Here is a 9,428-nt window from a genome sequence, read left to right on the forward strand (position 1 = left end):
GGTTAATGTTTTCGAAGAAATTATAACAGGTTCATGGAACCTAAAAGTATTGATTGCCTAATTCCCTGTTTGGGTGTTGCCTTGTGGGAGAGTCAGCCCTGAAGGGAGGAGAATTTTCATGAAAATGGTCAGGGGTCATTCTGGGTAAGGGGGTAGCTCAGGAAGGAAGAGGGACTGGCAGGGATGTAAGCAGAAGGGTGTTCATAACTTTTGCCTGCAGACAGGACTCTGAGGATGGGCAAAGGGAGGAGGATTGAGGTCCAATCTCAACATCTCCTGCTTTGCTTTATTCCTGTGAAACACAGGCATGTCCCTCAAACCCAACTGCCTGTAGGTCACAGTGGGAACAAGAGAATGAGCCAATAGCCACTTGCAGGGAGAGTCACACAGTTTAAGGGGGCACCAATAATCCCAGTCATAACTTCTTAGTGAAAGGTTGTTAAAAATCAAAATAAATGTCATATATCAACTTTCACGATTAAGAGAGAATGTGGCTCTACTTTGTCTGAGTCACTTCTCTCGCTGGATACTTCCCCTTCCAGCACCTCGGGTCTGGGACAGAGAATGCCCAGAGAGGAGCCCCACCAGCTGTGGGGAGCAACACACAACGGAGTCCCTGTCCCTTACAAGTTTTCATGCTCTTAGTGTGTGTTTACCAGTTTGAAGATCAAAACCCTAGGCAACTTCTAGGAAGTCATCCTGAGACCGGAGGGACATGTGTGCCTGCACATCCTTCTGAAGACAGAGTCCATAGACCCTCTGTGACCTAGGTAACTAACACCCATCCCCACCCACCACCCTCCTCTACCCTTAGTTCCAATATCCCATATTAGGATTTGAACCTCACAATAACAGTGACTCAGAGGTGATCATGAAACAGTAAATGAAGTGAATGAAAAGTAATGATCTCATCTTAACTGATGGGAATCTCAGTGGGGCCAGAGCCAAGTTCAGAAGCACACTCTGTCAGCACTTAGGGGAAACAAACACTCCTGTTGGCAGAGTCAGTTAGACTCAATCTGCTGTTTGACTTAGGAATGAGGTGATTCACTCTGTGTGACTTAGTGTTTATGTTTGTTCCTTCCTGATGTAAGTGTAAGAGCTAACATTTGACCCCCAGACACTGTGTGCAGCACGTTTCCAATCTTGATCCATTCATCCCAACACAAGTCCTCTGAGGTCGGCACTAAGATAACACCCTTATTTTACAGATGAGAAAAGTGGGGCTAGTAGGGTCAGCACCAGCAGAAGACCCATGGGTAAAAAGTTGCAGAGCTCACCTTGAAACCACCTTAAAGTCAGGCTTCTTTCCACTATTCAAGTAATGCAAATGTTCTAATTTTTCAGGCATGCAGACCACACTTTATTATTTTTTTTGCTGATTTTTTAAAAATTTAATCATTGTTCAAGTATAACAATTGTTCAAGTATAGTTTTCTCCCTTTTACTCCCATTCCAGCCCACCCACCCAACCCTCCCCATCTCCCTCCCATTACCCCTAGTTTTTGTCTATGTGTCCTTTAAATTTGTTCCTGTAAACCCTTCCCATTCTCCCCTGAAATTCCACCCCCCCTTCCCTCTGAACACTGTCAGCCTGTTCTCTATTTCAGTGTCTTTGGTTATATTTTGCTTGTTTCTTTGTTTTGTTGTTTAAGTTCCTGTCAAAGGTGAGATCATATGGTATTTGTCTTTCACTGCCTGGCTTATTTCACTTAGCATAATGCTTTCCAGCTCCATCCAAGCTGTTGCAAAGGGTAGGAGCTCCTTTTTTTCTTTCTGCTGCATAGAATTCCATTGTGTAAATGTACCATAGTTTTTTGACCCATTCATTTACTGACGGACATCTAGGTTGCTTCCAGCACTTAGCTATTGTAAATTGTGCTGATATGAATGAACATTGAGGAGCAAAAGTTCTTTTGTCTTGGTGTTTCAGAGTTTTTAGGATATAATCCTAGCAGTGCGATTACTGGGTCAAAAGGCAGATCCATTTCTAGTTTTCTGAGGAAGTTCCATACTGTTTTCCATAGTGGTTGCACCAGTCTGCAGTCCCAACAACAGTGCACTAGGGTCCTCTTTTCTCCACGAACTCTCCAACACTTCTTGTTTGTTGCTTTGTTTATGATGGCCATTCTGACTGGTGTGAAGTGGTATTTCATTGTGGTTTTAATTTGCATCTCTCTGATAACTAGCTATATTGAGCATCTTTTCATGTGTCTCTGGATCCTCTGTATGTCCTCCTTGGAGAAGTGTCTGTTCAAGTCCTTTGCCCATTTTTTAATTGGGTTGCTTTTCTTCTTAGAGTGGAGTCATGTAAGTTCTTTATATATTTTGGAGATTAAACCCTTGTCTGAGGTATCATTGGCAAATATGTTTTCCATACAGTTGGTTCTCTTTTTATTTTAATACTGTTTTTTTTTTTAGCTGTGCAGAAGCTTATTATTTTGATGAGGTCTCATTTGTTTATTCTTTCCTTTATGTCCCTTGCTCTAGGGGACATGTCAGTAAAAAAGTTTCTGTGTGAAATATCTGAGATTTTCCTGCCTACGTTCTCCTCTAGGACTTTAATGGCGTCATGGTTTATATTTAAGTCTTTTATCCACCTTGAATTTATTTTTTGTATAAGGTGTAAGTTGGTGCTTGAGTTTCATTTTTTTTTTGCATGTAGCTATCCAGTTCTCCCAACACCATTTGTTGAAGAGACTATTTTTACTCCATTTTATGTTGCTGCCTCCTTTGTCAAATATTAATCGACTGTGGAGACTTGAGCTTATTTCTGGGCTCTCTGTTCTGTTCCATTGATCCATGTGCCTGTTTTTATGCCAGTAGCATGCTGTTTTGATTACAGTGGCCTTGTAGTATAGTTTAGTGTCAGGTATTGTGATCACTCCTACTTTACTCTTCTTTCTCAAAATTGCAGCAGCTATTCAGGGTCGTTTATGGTTCCATATACATTTTTGAAGTGTTTGTTCTATGTCTGTGAAATAAGCCATTAGTACTTTCATAGGTATTGCACTGAATGTGTAAATTGCTTTGGGTAGTATGGACATTTTGATGATATTAATTCTTCCAATCCATGAACATGGTATATGTTTCCATTTGTTTGTGTCTTCCTTGATTTCTTTCCTCAGTGTTATCAGACCACACTTTAGAATTCAAAACAGAGCACACCTGTCCTTCTCGGCTCTGGTGGGGGCAGCATTGAATCTGGAGAATTATTTGAGAAAAGTCAACACCTGTAAAACTGTAAATGTTTCCTTAAAGAACAAGGTGTGTGACTCCGTGAGTAAAGTTTCAGGATTTTTCATGAACACGCTGCATGCTCACTTATTTCATTTCAGTATTATGCTGTTGGTCCTATTCCTGTTGCCACAGTCCCTCTTTTCCCACAACATCATGTGACAGGAAAGGTTGGGCTACAGGACAGGAGTCACTTGTTCTCTACTGAGCATGTGTTCAGCTAATGTTAGGAATTCATATCAGAACCAATTTTTTTTCAGTAGATTACCTTAAATGTTTAATTCACCAATTTATTTTTTAATTTCAACCTTATTGTATTTTTCTCATTATCATTTAGTCCCCTTATACACATCTACCCCCAGCAATCACCACTCTCTTGCCCATGTCCATGAGTCTTCATCAATTCACTTTTCAAAAATCCTCTCGATGATGTGCTCATTGATTCTAGAGAGAGGGGGTAGCAGGGAAAGAGAAAGGGAGAAAAATATCAATGTGAGAGAAAATTATCTGTTGGTTGCCTCCGGTATGCACCCCAAGCAGGGATTAAGCCCCCATCTTTGGCATGTGCTCTGGACAGGAATCAAACCTCTGACCTTTGGGTTGATGGGATGTCCCTCCAACCCTCTGAGAAACAATGACTAAGGCTCAAATCATTTTTATATAGATTTTTTCTTTGCCTGAAGAGAATATTTTTTACAGTTTCCAAGTTTCCTTTTTTATTTTTAAAGATTTTATTTATTTATTTTTAGAGAGAGGGGAACAGAGGGAGAAAAAGAAGGAGAGAAACATCAATGTGTGCTTGCCTCTCACGTGGCCCCCACTGGAGACCTGGCCTGCAACCCAGGCATGTGCCCTGTTATCGAACTGGTAACCCTTTGGTTCACAGCCAGCATTCTATCCACTGAGCTACACCAGCCAGGCCTACTTTCCTTTTTTAACAGACAATTTTTTAGAGCAGTTTAGGTTCACAGAGCAATTCAACAGCAAGTGCAGAGTTCCCACATGCATCCCACTCACAAATAAGCACAACCTCCATGCCCCCAAACTACAGCCCCACCAGACTGGGACACGTATCACAACTGACAAACCACTATGGACACACCAGTATCACGTACGCCATAGTTACCATTAGGGTTCTAACTTGTGTTCTACATTCCATGTGTTTGGTGAAATTTACAACAATGGGGACCCACCCTTACAGTGCAGAGAGCTTTCCTGCCCTCCAGTCCCTGTACTCCACCTACTTTCCCTCCCTGTCCCCAACCCCTGGAGAACACTGACTAATCTTTTAATGTCTCCACGGTTTTGACCTCTCCCAATGCCTGCGATTGCATCAGGGATCCTGTAAGCCCTAAGGGCCTTGAGATGCTGCAGCCACTCAGAGGGAGAAGCTTGCATCCCCAACGAACACTTGAGGTCAGGACTTGTCCTGGACAGGCATCTGGGAGCAGTAGACTTCAGGTCAAGGCAACAGTTGTTCAGAGTGCCCATCACTGAGGACTGACTTATTGATGATACTGTTGAGAACACTGGACCATGGTGATAATCAAAAGCAGTATACTTATTTCCATTTTTATCTCATTTCTTAGTTCTCCACAGATGTTGCACCCTTCATGGCCCACACCCCTGGGGGCACTACCATTGCCCCTCCCTCTGACCTCAGGGCATCCTGCAGCATATCCCCTCTGCTGGCCTCTGCACTACACCCAGATGTCACAAAGATAAGCCACTATGTTTTAATCCACTGCAAGGTAAAAGATAGCAAGATGATGACTGATGTGTGTTCTGGAGGAAAAGGAAGATTGGGGACTCAGAAGAATGCACACAACATTGAATAGATTGCCACCTTGGTCTTGTCTCTGAGTAGCGTGTTTTCCAAATTACACCAAATGACATACTTCAAGTAGTTATTTTTTGTTGCACATTCAGGGTGCAGCAGTGTCTCAATCCTGTTCTACTCTGTCCTCAAATTCTGTTAGTTCTTTGGTATTTTTTAAAAAGATTGTATTTATTTTCATAAAGAGGGGAAGGGAGGGAGAAAGAAAGAGAGAGAAACAAAGATTGGTTGGAGGACACAGTACCCTGACTGGAGAAAAAGCCTGCACACAGCCATGTGCCCTGACCGGGAATAGAACCAGTGACCTTTTGCTTCACAGGATGACGCACAACCAACTGAGCCACATGAGTCTGACCTCTTTGGTCTCTATGCAAATGTATCTTCTCAGTGTGGAGAGTGGCACTGTTTAGATCTGCCCAAGTCTCTTGATGTCTGGCTCAGTGGAAGACAGGGGCATTCACAAATTTGCTTCACTCTTCACTCTGTTGCAATATCACATGTCAGGTAGTCTCTGGAAGATTTCACTGCATACCTGTGAGAGAATGGGTTTGACCTGGGAGCATAAAACTTAATGTTCTTATTAACATACTTTTGCCCTAGACACCCTGGGTCAGAGGGTCCCATTAGCAGTGTCATGTAAGTGTGTGTGCCTATGGTGACGTTTGTGCTGTTTGCCAATTAGATGAAGGCCAGAGAGCAGATTTGCCTTCACAAGTTAAACATATGCAGTGGATTCCAGAAGGAAAAGTCTAACTCCACTTCTAAGGTTTTAATTGACATTCTTACCTTTGCAATTGTACACAGTAAAATCTTGTGAATTTTCTTTGTTTCAAGGTGGACTTTATTAGGAAAAGTTAATGTAAAAAGTGCATTCCATAAAATTTAAAAAAGACAGTAAAAGTGTACTTTGTAGCTATGGTAATCACTTTTTAATCACAAATAAGGTAAGGTCCCAATTACAGCCTAAGCAAACTTCTTCTCCTAGGCTCTGTTGCAAGCTCAGGAAGGAAACACTGCAGGTATTGGAAGGGAGCCCAATGTTGTATTTGTCTTTGAGGCTTCAGAAAGGGTAAATGGCATGTTCTGACTTCAGCGTCACAACATTGTAGCCTGAACAAAGGTAACTTGGCTGATGTGTTCTACAGCAGAGTGTAGGTGAGTAATTATACCCATGCATTAAAATTCTCATTTCTGTCATTAAGAGTAATCAGTTTTCTTCATGACAGATTACATTTTACTGAGTTTCATGTGGTTTCTCCCTCTCAGAACTTCTTCTAGGGACATTGCTCCTCTGGGGACAGTTTCCTGAGATATCCACTTTGCTTTCCCTGACTTAGTTTGGTCATTGAATAGCAGCCAAAATGCCAGGATGCAGGGCTGGTGAAAGGCCCCTCCCTGAATGCAGGGTGAGTCAGCTCTCCCCTTCATTCAAACCCTGAAGTCACACCAGGACAACAGGCATCACACTTGGCCAAGGGCATTAGTTACAACTTAATGTGGGATTCTGTTTGGTTATGACATTTTCATTTTATTTATTAAAAATATAGCTAGAAATATATTCCAGAATTCTGAGAGTGTTTATGACGGGCTGAAACACAACTGTGCCCTTCCAAAATTCCGTGGCTGGCCACGTTGAAAAATCTGTGCAGTCTCACTTCAGTGCATTCTGCAAAATCATTCTAGTAAAGAGCTGTGACTGATATTAAGGGCCCAGAGAGATGGTGGCAGCTGGCTAGGGCAGCCTTGGGTGCTGTCCATGGTTCTGAATTCTCTGAGGGCCTGCACAGGGTTCACCTGCATCTTCAGAGATGCCCTTTTAATCTTGGCCTGTGTCTTGGCCTGTTTCTCTGTCTTCACCAAGACCTTTTCTCAGGTGCCTTCATCTTCCATGACATAGCCAGTAGGCTGCACAAAGCCATACTGTGAGACCTGTGGTATTTGGTGGAGGCACGTTGAAGAAAGCCATACTCTGAGACCTCTGGTGTTTGGTGGGGGCCACATAGCATGCCTTCACCATCCTCACCATGGCATTCATCAGGTGCTTGGTGGTCCAGATTAGGGAAAAGGTGGTGTCTTCCCCAGAGACAATGAGCTCCCCACCATGGTTCTGCACCTTGGCCTTAAATTTGCTGCAGATGTTGAGCTTGTGACAGTGGAGGGCAATGCGCAGCAGGGAGGCCCGAAGGTCCGGCTTACAAGTCACGTCTTGGCATTGGTCTGCACTGCTGTGGCCACGCTTGTCTATCCTGAATCCTTCCTTGGCAGCAGTACACATCTGATGTATTTTTGACAGGTCTCAAGTTTGAGTGAAGTCTCTGGGCTCCACCATGAACCTGCTCATCTGCCTGGGCCCCACAATCATCTCATTACCACCGTCATCCCTTTTGAACACTCAGCATCCAGGTGGTTCTTCTCTTCCTGGATGCTGGCACCCATTCCACAGAGTGTGCCTCTTGCTTTTGGGGAGGCTGAGCCATGATAGCCCTGGCACTCTGGCCAGCTATATGTTGATCATCTTCTGTCTGGACACTTGCCCTACTTCAGACAATGAAGTTATCTCTCTCAAAGTCAGAGCAACCCAACTCCTCAGGAGTCCCTATCACCAACACCACTTTCCTGGTGTCCCTCATGCCATTGTACATGAGGTAGCAGGCTTCGATCAACTCATTCATTCTCATCCATGGGCTGATGGGATCTGAGCTGAGGGCTTCCACCACTGCATCCAATTGCTCAGTAAAATGAAGCATCACCGTGTTGGAAAGAAGTTTGGTAGCTTCCACCACCTTCTCTGTATGGTCCCCTGGCTCATAGATGTCCATTGCTGAAGTGACTGCAGGAATGACCCATGCTGCTTGGCCTCTGGAGGCACCAGTGATGTGGTCCAGCCCACCCACATCTTTCTTGTAGGGAACAATGACACTTTGTTCACATCTTCCAATATATGACTCTCTGAGACAGCCAGGAAGTCATCAAGGGAGATAACATCACTAAAAGCATCTAGCAGAACATAGACTTGATTTACCCACTGTTCTTTCAAAAGATCCATGTACTCTTTGGCCAGTTTACTCTGTGGTTTTTCTGTGACGGCCAATGCAGCATTGACAAACTTAGGATAGAGGGCTTCCAGCAGGCTTGCAGATATCCGAACAAGCTTGATATCTTCTTCCTTGTTTGAAATGTAACAGTATCCATTGGTGACCTGAATTTGTTGGCACATTGGTGGAACAACTGGACACACTTTTTAATTGTTTTCTCATTTCCATTCCTTGCAGCTTCAACCTATACTATCAGGAGAACGTTGGTTTCCAGGAATGAATCTGACCAGGGTTATGTGAGAGTTTCTGAAGCTCTCTACCCAGGTCTCTGTTCTTCTTCATCATTTTACCTATTGCAGAACTGAGAACATCAGTTCCTTTTTAAAACATTTATATACTTATTCATTTGTTTACTTATTTATTATTTAGAGATGGGGAATGGAGAGACATAGAGAAGGGGAGAAATATCGATATGAAAGACAAACATTGATCCCTATGCACCACCATGTGATCATGATGGCCCACATCTTTCACTTCCTGATGCCTTTTATCTGCCATGAGCTGATAATCCACATGAGGATCCTGGGTTTTATACTGTATTCCCAGGAATTCTCCAGCACCATCATTTTTTGGTTTCAAGATACCATCTCCACAACTTTCACCTGAACAAGTAATTTGTACACACCGGACATGTCAGCAAAAACAAGCAGCCAGGTAACAGCACAAAGCAAAGCTCAAGCTGCCTGAACCACACTGCCACAGGTCAAAAAAGAGTAGGTATCTGCAAATTCTCCTGCAAACCTCTGCTTAAAAGCACCTTCTTTTCCAATATCTTCTGCAGCAGCCACAAGCTTCTCCTTGAGAAACTGACTCTCCTTTGCAATTTTATGCCACTCTCCAAAAACTCTCACTTGCTTGTTGAACAGATGCAGCCAAAACCTGGGCCTTCTTGGAATGGCCCCTCTTCTCATTAGAGGGCCCCTTCCTATTGGTGCTCACCAGTCACAACATGTGCAAATAGGGTCTCCAATAGTCTCTCCACTGCCAGAGTCCTGATCTCCAGACTTCAGAGGGTTCCCATCTGAAGTCTGTGTTGTCTGTGTGGACAGCAGGCATTTCCGTGGGGAAGGGAGCAAGGACAGGAATTTTCCTGAGGCCTAGAGCCATGGTCACCACTTGGTCTTCCTCCCAGCCAGCTCCAAGGAGGAAATCCTGGTGAACTTTCTTAGAAAAATTTCTAAAGAAAGTACGAATAGAAGAAAAATCTTTACAACAAATAAAATCAATGTTCACAGCCAACAGGCAACATCACTCTAAAAC

The 9,428-nt window shown here is 43.4% G+C and overlaps 1 pseudogene; it reads right to left on the bottom strand.

Annotated features, from left to right (window-relative positions):
- Positions 1–6,747: 6,747 nt before the first annotated feature.
- LOC123829237 lies at positions 6,748–9,224 on the bottom strand (annotated as a pseudogene).
- Positions 9,225–9,428: the final 204 nt, after the last annotated feature.

Source organism: Phyllostomus hastatus, unplaced genomic scaffold (assembly GCF_019186645.2).
Source record: "Phyllostomus hastatus isolate PE091 unplaced genomic scaffold, TTU_PhHast_1.1 phas_scaffold_11, whole genome shotgun sequence".
In the NCBI taxonomy this organism is placed as follows: domain Eukaryota; kingdom Metazoa; phylum Chordata; class Mammalia; order Chiroptera; family Phyllostomidae; genus Phyllostomus; species Phyllostomus hastatus.